This window comes from Rhipicephalus microplus, chromosome 2, assembly GCF_043290135.1.
Source record: "Rhipicephalus microplus isolate Deutch F79 chromosome 2, USDA_Rmic, whole genome shotgun sequence".
NCBI lineage: Eukaryota > Metazoa > Arthropoda > Arachnida > Ixodida > Ixodidae > Rhipicephalus > Rhipicephalus microplus.
The window spans coordinates 227,380,101-227,390,196 of NC_134701.1; positions in this window are offsets into that span (position 1 = coordinate 227,380,101).

A 10,096-nucleotide genomic window follows, 5' to 3' on the forward strand; every position below is an offset into this window, starting at 1 on the left:
TAAGACACTCACTCGTACCGCAATTCTAATGTTTGGACGTCTGGCGTGCTCCTGCGCTTCTACCCTACAATATTACATGTGTTAAGGAGATTCCCTCCACGGGAACGAATCGCGGCCGCGGCTGCCTGGTTTTCGATAAAGGTGAATACACTTGAGACCCATGTATTTAAATTCATGTGCACGTTAAAGAACCACAGTTCATCAAAATTTTGGGGGCTCCAACGTCGTGTATATACATAAGGTGGTTTCGGGACACTAAACTTTTGCAATTAGTTTGTTATAGTACTGTTTCCATGTACATGAAAATAATGTAATTGTTTTTAAGACGTTTCAAGCAATATCTCAGCTCTGCTGTAGACAGTCAATTTAACAGCGAGAGCGTTAAGAAAAAAACTGACATCGGCAGCATGGAGCCAACAAATAAAAATGATAAATATAAGGTCCCCAGCAGAAATCAAACCCGAGAATTCTAATTCTACAAGACAGCCACACCAGTTCTCGGAAATGCTCTGTAAAAATACCCTATGAAGGCGTGATGTTGGTAAAACGTCAGTTGTCGTTGCTATACTGGCTATATACTTTTACAAAGAATATATATGTACCCCTGTGATACAGGCGTCACGTCGCGTTAACGTCAACAGTTGTTAAGCGCCATCCGCTGAATTGGGTTTGCGTAGCACAATTAAGGCCTAGCATCCTCACAAGCACAAGCGCTACATGTCCGATTACCACTTCTCCATGGTGTTTGTAATCCCCCTGTCGCTGTTTGCATCATTTCGGAGAAGTATAAGCAGCTGATTATTTAAAAATTGTCGACTGTTGAACATGATACTGCGCGTAAAACGGTTGTAGATATCTTTATCACCATTTTGTAACGTTTCGTTCAACGAAATCACACCACAGTCACCTTCCCTCTGTCTGATTCGCATGACGCCAATTCTCATGGTGCGTGAGACCTGGCGAATTTTACTTGATATTATTTCCATCTTTCTCGAATTTTCGGTCATCGACAAGATGATGATTTTTCGCTCACAACTAACGACTATGACGCCGGCGCTGATGCCGCCTCCGGAATTTCTGTGAAATGAGCTCTGCAACGCTATCGCGCTAGCATGTTTCCGAGTATAGAACAAAGTAAAGGCACGCACCTCTTCGCAGATGCTACCATCTATGATAGTTTTATAGGGGTACATTGAAAAAGAGAACGTCCACTTGAGTTGTTGTTGTTGTTGTTGTTGTTGTTGTTGTTGTTGTTGTCACCTTTATTTCAGACAAATGTATGTCTCGGACACAAGGGCAAAAGGCAGATGTCCTCTGCCTGACGGGACCCAAGTACCCGAAAGCACCACTCGGAGCATACAATATAACACACTAATAATGTATGCGTAACGTTGTTTTTGTACAGAGTAAATGGAGTACATACTGTACAGTAACAAAAAAAGATTCATAACACTACAAATAACGAAACCAGAGAAACATATGACCGCTATATACGGAACTTATCAATCTTGAGGACAGGAGAGAAGGTAAGCTTTGATATATTTTTTGAAAGATTTCAGAGACAAAGATTTCTGCGCGATTTCTATAACCTGAGTATGTTTCTATAACCTGAGTATAACCTGAGTTGTGGAAGCCGCACCAGAAATTAACATGGTCTGGACATTACAACTTCACAGAAATGTTCGGTGGTCCCGCCCCATCCGTACCTAACGTCTTATCCTACTCACTCTCGAAGGTCTGATTTTTGTAACTTAAGATGTGCTGGCCGAGGTTGAGCAGCGTCACGTGTCTTACATCGAGCAGATCTGCGCCAGTGCGAGGAGCAGTCGCGTTACACGGCGCCCAGCTGGCACGCCGATGGCCTGTAGGCTCCTGGAGTGACGTCACTGTAGTGGGCGGGCGCTTGACTCGATTGCTAGTCCTTCCATCCATTCATTCGTCCATCCGTGGTCGTCCGTCAGTCCATTGTTCGTCCATCCATTCGTGGCTGGTCCGTCCAATCTTTTATCCGTGGTTCGTGTGTCCGTCCATCCATCCGTCCGTAGCTCACGGTGTACGTATATCCTGGCATAGCCGAGCTAAGTCACTGCTATTTTTTTTTCCTTGGTGTTGGTGGGGGTAGTGGCGTTTTTATTTTGTATGCTAAATCGTTATTGACATTTTTTCATCATTTGTTTATGCTCAGATCACAACTCCAGCACACCTTTAATATTGACTTACTGCGGTATGTGCTGTAACTCCGTACTAGGCATTTGACCAATAAAAGGCCTTGTAGAGCAGAGGCACGTGAAAACATACCTTACAAGTATTACGCCGTCTTGCAGATGTATGGTATTTGTTGTTTTTGCGCCCCGAAATCAGGATTTGATGTCTTTATAGACAAGTTAGGTTGTGCTGATCGCAAACGTGACGTGCTAGCTTTATCAAATTATATCTCTTGCTCAATATGCGCATCAAGAAACTGGCATAAAAAATGATGTGATGGGAGCGCCTCACGTGGACGTTAAATGCTTATTGTTTTACTTGCGTACGGTGATAGGGTGCGAGAAACACGTGTCATGAAAACATCGCGTCATTCTGTTTGTGCTAAAGAAAATGGGAGTTCAACGAAGTGACGAGCACCTTTATGATTTGACGGAGCTTGGAAAACACTGACATTTGTGTTTCAAGTATTGATTGATTGATTTGTGGGGTTTAACGTCCCAAAACCACCATATGATTATGAGAGACGCCGTAGTGGAGGACTCCAAAAATTTTGACCACCTGGGGTTCTTGAACGTGCACCCAAATCTGAGCACACGGGCCTACAACATTTCCGCCTCCATCGGAAATGTGTGTTTCAAGTATAAGGGGACGTGCGTAAGAACACCGGCCAATTTGGTTGCAAATACTCCAAGAAGCACGCTCACACACGTAGCTCACACGTAAGGGGAGAGAAATATTGAATAATTATCTGAGGGTATTGAAGGACGCCAGGACGTATAACACCTGCCGTCATTGGCATTGGCTGGCCCGTTAGAAAACGTTCTCTACTGAGCACCTGAATAAATACCGACATACCACTCACATCATCATGCCTTCAGCAGTGGTCTGCCATCAAACTCGTAATGCACAATGCAGATTGTATACAGATTCTTGACCCAAAAGATCAAGGAAAAAGATACGCTCGTATTCTTCCCGCCATTAATGCGTGCAGAGCGTGCAAGCTCTTGCGGCTCGTAAGTCGGCTCAAATCCTTGACTTTGTGTCAAGGATCAGGAACTGATGACTTCGGTTACAAGGCGCGCTATTAGAAGGAAAAAACCTGGTTACTTGTGGGCTCTTACGTAAACAAACAAGGCTTAGTTTTTGAAAGCAATGATGCTGAATGCTGCCCTTTCGGGAGGGGGGGGGGAGTTGGGGAAGAAATAAATAAAATGGCTGTCTTCAGGGCAAGCAATAGTTTCTGTACCAGAAGTTTCGCTTAGAGTAAATTTCTCTGCTATGCCCCCCCCCCACCCCCACCCATCATCATCATCATCAGCCTGACTACGTCCACTGCAGGACAAAGGCCTCTCCCATGCTCCGCCAGTTAACCCGGTCCTGTGCTTGCTGCTGCCAATTTATACCCGCAAACTTCTTAATCTCGTCTGCCTACCTAACCTTCTGTCTCCCCCTAACCTGCTTCCCTTCTCTGGGAATCCAGTTAGTTACCCTTAATGATCAGTGGTTATCCTGTCTACGCGCTACATGCCCGGCCCATGTCCATTTCCTCTTCTTTATTTCAACTATATGATATCCTTAACCCCCGTTTGTTCCCTAATCCACTCTGCTCTCTTCTTGTCTCTTAAGATTACACCTACCATTTTTCTTTTCATTGCTCGCTGTGTCGTCCTCAATTTAAGCTGCACCCATGCGCCAACCTTATGCAGATATTCAGCTGTTGTTGCGGTATTTATGTTCTGAACGTTATACAAGAGTTGCGCCTTTTGAGAGGTCACCTCGTTGGAAATAAAAGAATCGCTTAATACAGAGGAGACTGGGCAGCGGGCGGATGTGTTTCAATCCTTGGACACCGATCAATATTTTTTTTATTCACGAGGCGTGTTCTTCCTTGGGTCCTTTTCCTGGCAGACGTATTCATTTCCTTCCTTTATTTGAAGTCAGGTGCGTGCTCTCACGCTTCGCTGAAGCATGGAAAACATTTAAGTGCCCGTCGATTCTGACAGTGAAGCAACTTTGCATGCCACTTACGGGAAAACAGTAAAGGTGTTAAAGGCTACTACATTTAGACCTGCGGTGGCAGTGTGTTTCAACGCGATAGCGTTAAAGGGCTCGTTTCGCTGAAATTCCGGCGTCGGTGTCGTTGCTTATGAGATAAAATCAACTAATGCGTGATTGAAAAAAAAAAATGAGAACGATGTAAATAAAATGAATAACAAAAAACTCCTGGGTAGAGTGGAAATTGAACCCGGGTCGTTTGGGTGGCAAGCGAATGTTCTACCATACAGTCATGCGTCCGTTTTTTTGTTTTTTCGAGATGGTATTTAAAGGGCCACTTACCACCCGGCGTTTAAAGGCGAGGGGGTGATTTCCTCCTCTCCTTCATACACACGATGCATCCTCCTTGCCGCTTAGTTCCTGAATGCGCGTGAACAATATCAGCGCTAAGCGCTCGAGCATACCAGGATTTCGCGCTTCTCGCCTGCACGCTGTTATATCGCCGCTTGCGCAGTTGTGGACACACAAAGTGAAGTTTGATCGGTTAATTGCGGACAATATCCATCCGAGACAAAGAAGGAGGGATGGGCTGCGCTCTTTTTTTTGTATTTTTGGAGCCTGGTGGGTTGCCCTTTATTACAATTCGTAATAAAATAACAGACCGTATCACACAGAGTTGCGCTATTGCAGACCCATAGCGACAATAAGGGTACAAGCACTGCTTAGAAGAAAACTCAATGGTTAAAGTCCTATAGTCTAAGAAGTGTTCGTCATCTTGTGCTGCACAACGAAAATGGCGAGGCTAAGCATGTGCACGTCAGCAAGATGGGGTACCAGACCGGTCGAAAGTCGAGCTCTTCATAAACATCCTTTAACTGAATAGCCATTTGGATTAAATGTGTGCTGGAAGAGGTGACCGGCTTTGCATTGCGGTCATGCATACGCGTCTTTTACAGACTGTGTATACCAATAAGGAAAAACATATCGTATGACACTTCATCAAGAGATGTTGGCACAAGATAACGAACAGTGTACGAATTAATTTTAAATGTTTTTGTAGAGTTCGTTGAAGGCCATCCCAGAATATAATGGCGTCATTGCAGCTCACGAAGCAATGTTCTATTGTTTCAGGTACATCACAGAGACGGCAGTTAACAGTCGAGACGAAAATACATTTTTTGTAATTAAGCTTTAGCGGGTAGTGTTTCAGAGTGAAGTTTCCAAAGAGGATGTTTTTGAATTTGGAGAAATATACATTTTTCACATTTGTTTCAACACATGATGGCCTCAAATATCTAAGTATAATGAGCGGTAGAGCAAATGAGGGAAGTGCATAGATGGTAAATTATTATATAGTGTCGTGTGTGAAACTGTTTACAAATATTCCATTGAAGAGCGGCTTTTAAGAAACCGAACTGCAGAATAAACTTCCTCCATAAATCCCCACCAACACGGGCGCGCGAAGAAGTTTAAAGAAACAACAATGTCAGGTGAGGAATGACCAAGTGTAACTTGCAAGAACGAACGAATGACAGTATGGGAACTATCACGGAAAAAAGAAGAATTACGAAATTGTTTGCCAAAGGTAAAGATGTTTTAAACCCAATATACTTCATCAGTAGCTCTCTTAAATATAGACGAAGAAGTGTGTTTTGAATAGGAGCTACTTCTGCTAACTCCGGCGTATTTCAGTTGTAATTTAAGTCTGTTGATCAGTTTTCGCTGCTCCCTAGGAGGGGATGGATGTAGACCACCCCGGGCGCCTGCCGGCACCAGCGGCGACAGCGGCGGCCGCCTCCAGGAAGCGGATGGGACAAGCGAGTGACAGCGACAGTGAAGATACTCATGCTTACTATCTCAGCAGTGAAGACGTTTCAGATGACGGTTTCCAACCTGTGCTGAGCCGCAAAGCGAAGAGGAGGATCATGAGGACATCCTCATCCTCAACTATTAAAACTGTAAGTGAAGCGCCAAAATCGAACACTTATACCATCCTGTTTCTGCCTGCACTTCCTACCATCAGCATGAAACGCCTTAACAGACAGTCTGTGTCGAGGTCTCTGGAAACACTCGTGCCAAATGAGATCACGGACATAAGAGTGAACGCCAGAAAGAATATACTGGCTGTGGACGTTTTGCACGCAAGTGCGTTGGGCGTTCTGTGCAGTGTCACTGACTTGGACGGCAACCAGGTGCGCTCTCATGTTCCCTTGGGATGTGATGTAGTAACCGGCGTGATCTACGACATAGATGTGGCTATTTCCAATAATGACTTACAATTTCTTGTCAAGTCAACAACTGACACTCCAATTGTTGATGTCACCCGGCTAGGCAAGTCTCGCTGTGTGAAGATTGCGTTTAAGAGCACATCACTCCCCTCTCATGTGAAGGTGGGGTACTTCAGACATGCTGTGCGGCCTTTCATTCCAAAGCCTCTCCAGTGCCGTAAATGCATGAAACTTGGACATGTGAGCAGCGTCTGCAAGAATTCGGTGGTATGCCACCGCTGCGCCGAGCACCATGAAGCGGATAACTGCGTCGCAACTGTCAACAAATGCTCTAATTGCAACGGATCCCATGAAGCCACATCGAAGGACTGCCCGCGGATTCAGAAGGAAATTGCCATCTTGAAGGAGATGGTGCGCGACCACTCATCTCATCGAGAAGCCGCAGCTAAAGTCAGAAGGCGTCGTTCACGACGACGTCGGTCTTCGATGACGCCCGCTACCTCCTCGACACGTTTGCGTGATCCCTCATCAGTACCACCTCCTTTGCCTCCCAGACCACATGCCGTGGGAAAGGCTGTAAAGGACAAAGCCAGTGAGCATACCCTAACTGCGACAGAGTGGCCTGCACTTCAAAGGGAAGCAGCATCAAGTGATCCGAAGGAGTTTCATGACGGCCAGTCCGCGATCCCGGTTCGAGATCTTTCCAACCAAGACAGGCAAGTGACTGCAATCGTGCAATCATTAATTGCCACGATTCGCACGCTACTGAGCAGCATACAATCTCCGTCTGCTAAGAGTGCACTGCAAATACTGGATGCACTGAATCCAGTTCTTGCTAACTTCGTATAAGCACAATGGCTCAACAAAATCTCATCTTCCGCACTGAAGTTAAAAGTGCGTCGATTTTTCAGTGGAATGCCAGAGGCATGAAGTCCCGTGTCTCGGGCTTTCGCCAATTTGTTTGGGCCAATCAATTCCCTATACTTGTCATATGTGAACCAAACGTATCAACGCCTTATAGATTGTCCGGTTATGAAGCTTTTTGTTCAGCCGCTTGCGAAGAACGAAGCAAAGTAATTGTTTACATTCGCACAGACTTGACTTATCTTTCGCACCAAATAAGTTCAAATGACGACAATCAGTACGTGTCTCTTCATGTAAAGAAGAATGCAGTTTCGTTACCGCTTATTGGTGGATATATATCTCCGTCATCGCGATTTCACTTCGACAGATTAAAAGACATCCTAATGAGGACCGATGGGCCTTGGATCATCACTGGTGACTTCAACGCCCATCACATGCTTTGGGGGAGCACTAGGATGAATGCCAGGGGCCGGAACATTGTTACATTCGCTTCCGATTACGACCTTTCCATCATGAAGAATGGTACCCCCACATATCTGTGGGGTCTCACGTATGGCAGTTGCCTTGACCTGACATTGGTGTCACGGTGCTTCTCTCACAAAGTTAAGTGGTTTTGCGATATTGAGATTCATGGGAGTGATCACATGCCCACCTACGTGACGATCGATGGTATCATAAAAAATTTCTCTTCCGGTGTTGCAATTGGCACTGACTGGTCAATGTTTACATCGCGCGTTGAGGACACTTGCCAAGAAGGCCTCGCCTGCAGTCTGAAAAATACCATAGCGGAAGCTATGCAAGCGTCCAAATGTAAATTACCATTTTCGTCTAAAATAACACAGTTTGACATCGAACTGGAATGATTACGAGCTATACGAAGGCGTGCTGAACGACGATACAGACGCACAAGATCAATTTACGATCTGAGGGAAGCAAGGCGGCTCCAGAAAAAGATTCAACGACGCATTTACAAGCTGGAGAGCGAACGCTGGAAAGCATTTTGCGAATCTCTAGACCCTCATAAACCGCTGTCATATATCTGGAGAACAGTTCGTGGTCTTCACTCCTCTCCGACACAACGGCACCCTTTTAAAGCTTTGGCACTCCATCATGGAAAAACAGAACTCGAGGTGGCTGAAGAATTTTGCACGAGAGTTGCCGGGAATATTATGAACGAGAGCATCGACGCCGTGATCGTTCCTGAGACGCGATTACCAGAAATCGACATTCCATTCACCATGGAAGAACTGGAAGGTGCGTTAGTCGCTTCTAAGCGCATGTCATCGCCAGGTCCTGATGGTATTACTTATAGTGCGTTGGGACACCTTGGACAAAAAGCCTGAAAAGAACTCTTAACATGCTTCAACAACTCCTGGCTCAGCGGCAGTGTTCCCCGAGAATGGAAAATAAGTCGATTAATACCACTTTTGAAATAGGGAAAATCACCATTGGACTTGACAGCGTATCGCCTTATTGCCCTCGCAAGCTGCCTCGGAAAAGTGATGGAAAGAATGGTTCTATTTCGTCTCGAGTGGTACTTGGAACGATACACCAAATACCCTTCTTGCATGGCAGGCTTTCGTCGGGCCGCTCCTCCATCGACTGTGTCCTTGAATTATCGACATTTGTTCGACAAGAAAAAAGTCGCAAGCGCATATCAGTGGCACTCTTTCTTGACGTGAAGGGTGCATATGATAATGTAGCTCACGGTGCCATCCTCACTTCTCTCGCAGTAATGGGCATTTGTGGACGAATGTTTCAATGGATAAAAGATTATATAACTGGCAGGGGTTTCTTTGTGCAAACATATGAGGGTACAAGTGCTGAACATTACACCTACTGCATTACACCTACTGCGGAGTACCTCAGGGAGGTGTTTTAAGCCCCACATTGTTCAATGTTGCCCTCATTGGTCTGGTGAAACTTCTGCCAAAGTCGGTGTGCCTATCCATATACGCCGAAGATATTTGCCTCTGGAGTGCTGCAGTTACTCGCCCTCAGGTGCGTGCACGAATACAGCGGGCAGCAACCCTCACAACAGCCTACCTTCAGAAACAAGGCCTAAATATATCAACTGTGAAGTGCGCGTTGATGGCGTTTACACGTAAAACCAAAAAACCAACGACGCCATACCGTGTTTACATCAATGAGCAGAGTGTCAAATATGCACGGACGCATCGTTTCCTGGGCATAATAATCGACAGAAGTCTTTCGTGGAGCCCACATTGTGCGTACTTGAAGAGGAGACTGCTATCTATTGTGCATATAATGAAATTCATGTGCGGGAAAGCATGGGGAACTTCTGTGGCCTCCATGCTACAGCTGTACAAGGCCCTATTTCTGGGTCTATTGCGCTACAGCTTGCCGGTACTGACTAACACTTTCAAATCGAATACTCATTCATTGGAGAGTTTGCAGGGTCAGGCACTGCGTATCTGCCTAGGACTGCCCCGATGTGCTTCTACTTATGCCACAATCATGCTTGCCAAAGACCATCCGGTCAGGACATATAGAGTTGTGGATTGCCTCAGAGCGCACATTCGAAATGCTAGCCGTGTCCCCGACCACCACTTGGCCCTTCTACCCACCGGAAGACCACGTGCTGCGTTTTCAGACGTCATAGACAAGCACCTAAACAGCATTCCATCAGGATATACGCCAGCTGCGAGAATGGCATGTCCTTTGTGGTGCCTCGACCAGCCGCAAGTACGTCTAGAAATTCCCGGGATCAAAAAAATTGCCCGCAGCTTCCCTCGGGGGAACACTGAGGAGGATGCGGACCATATAATTGGTTAACGGGGTGT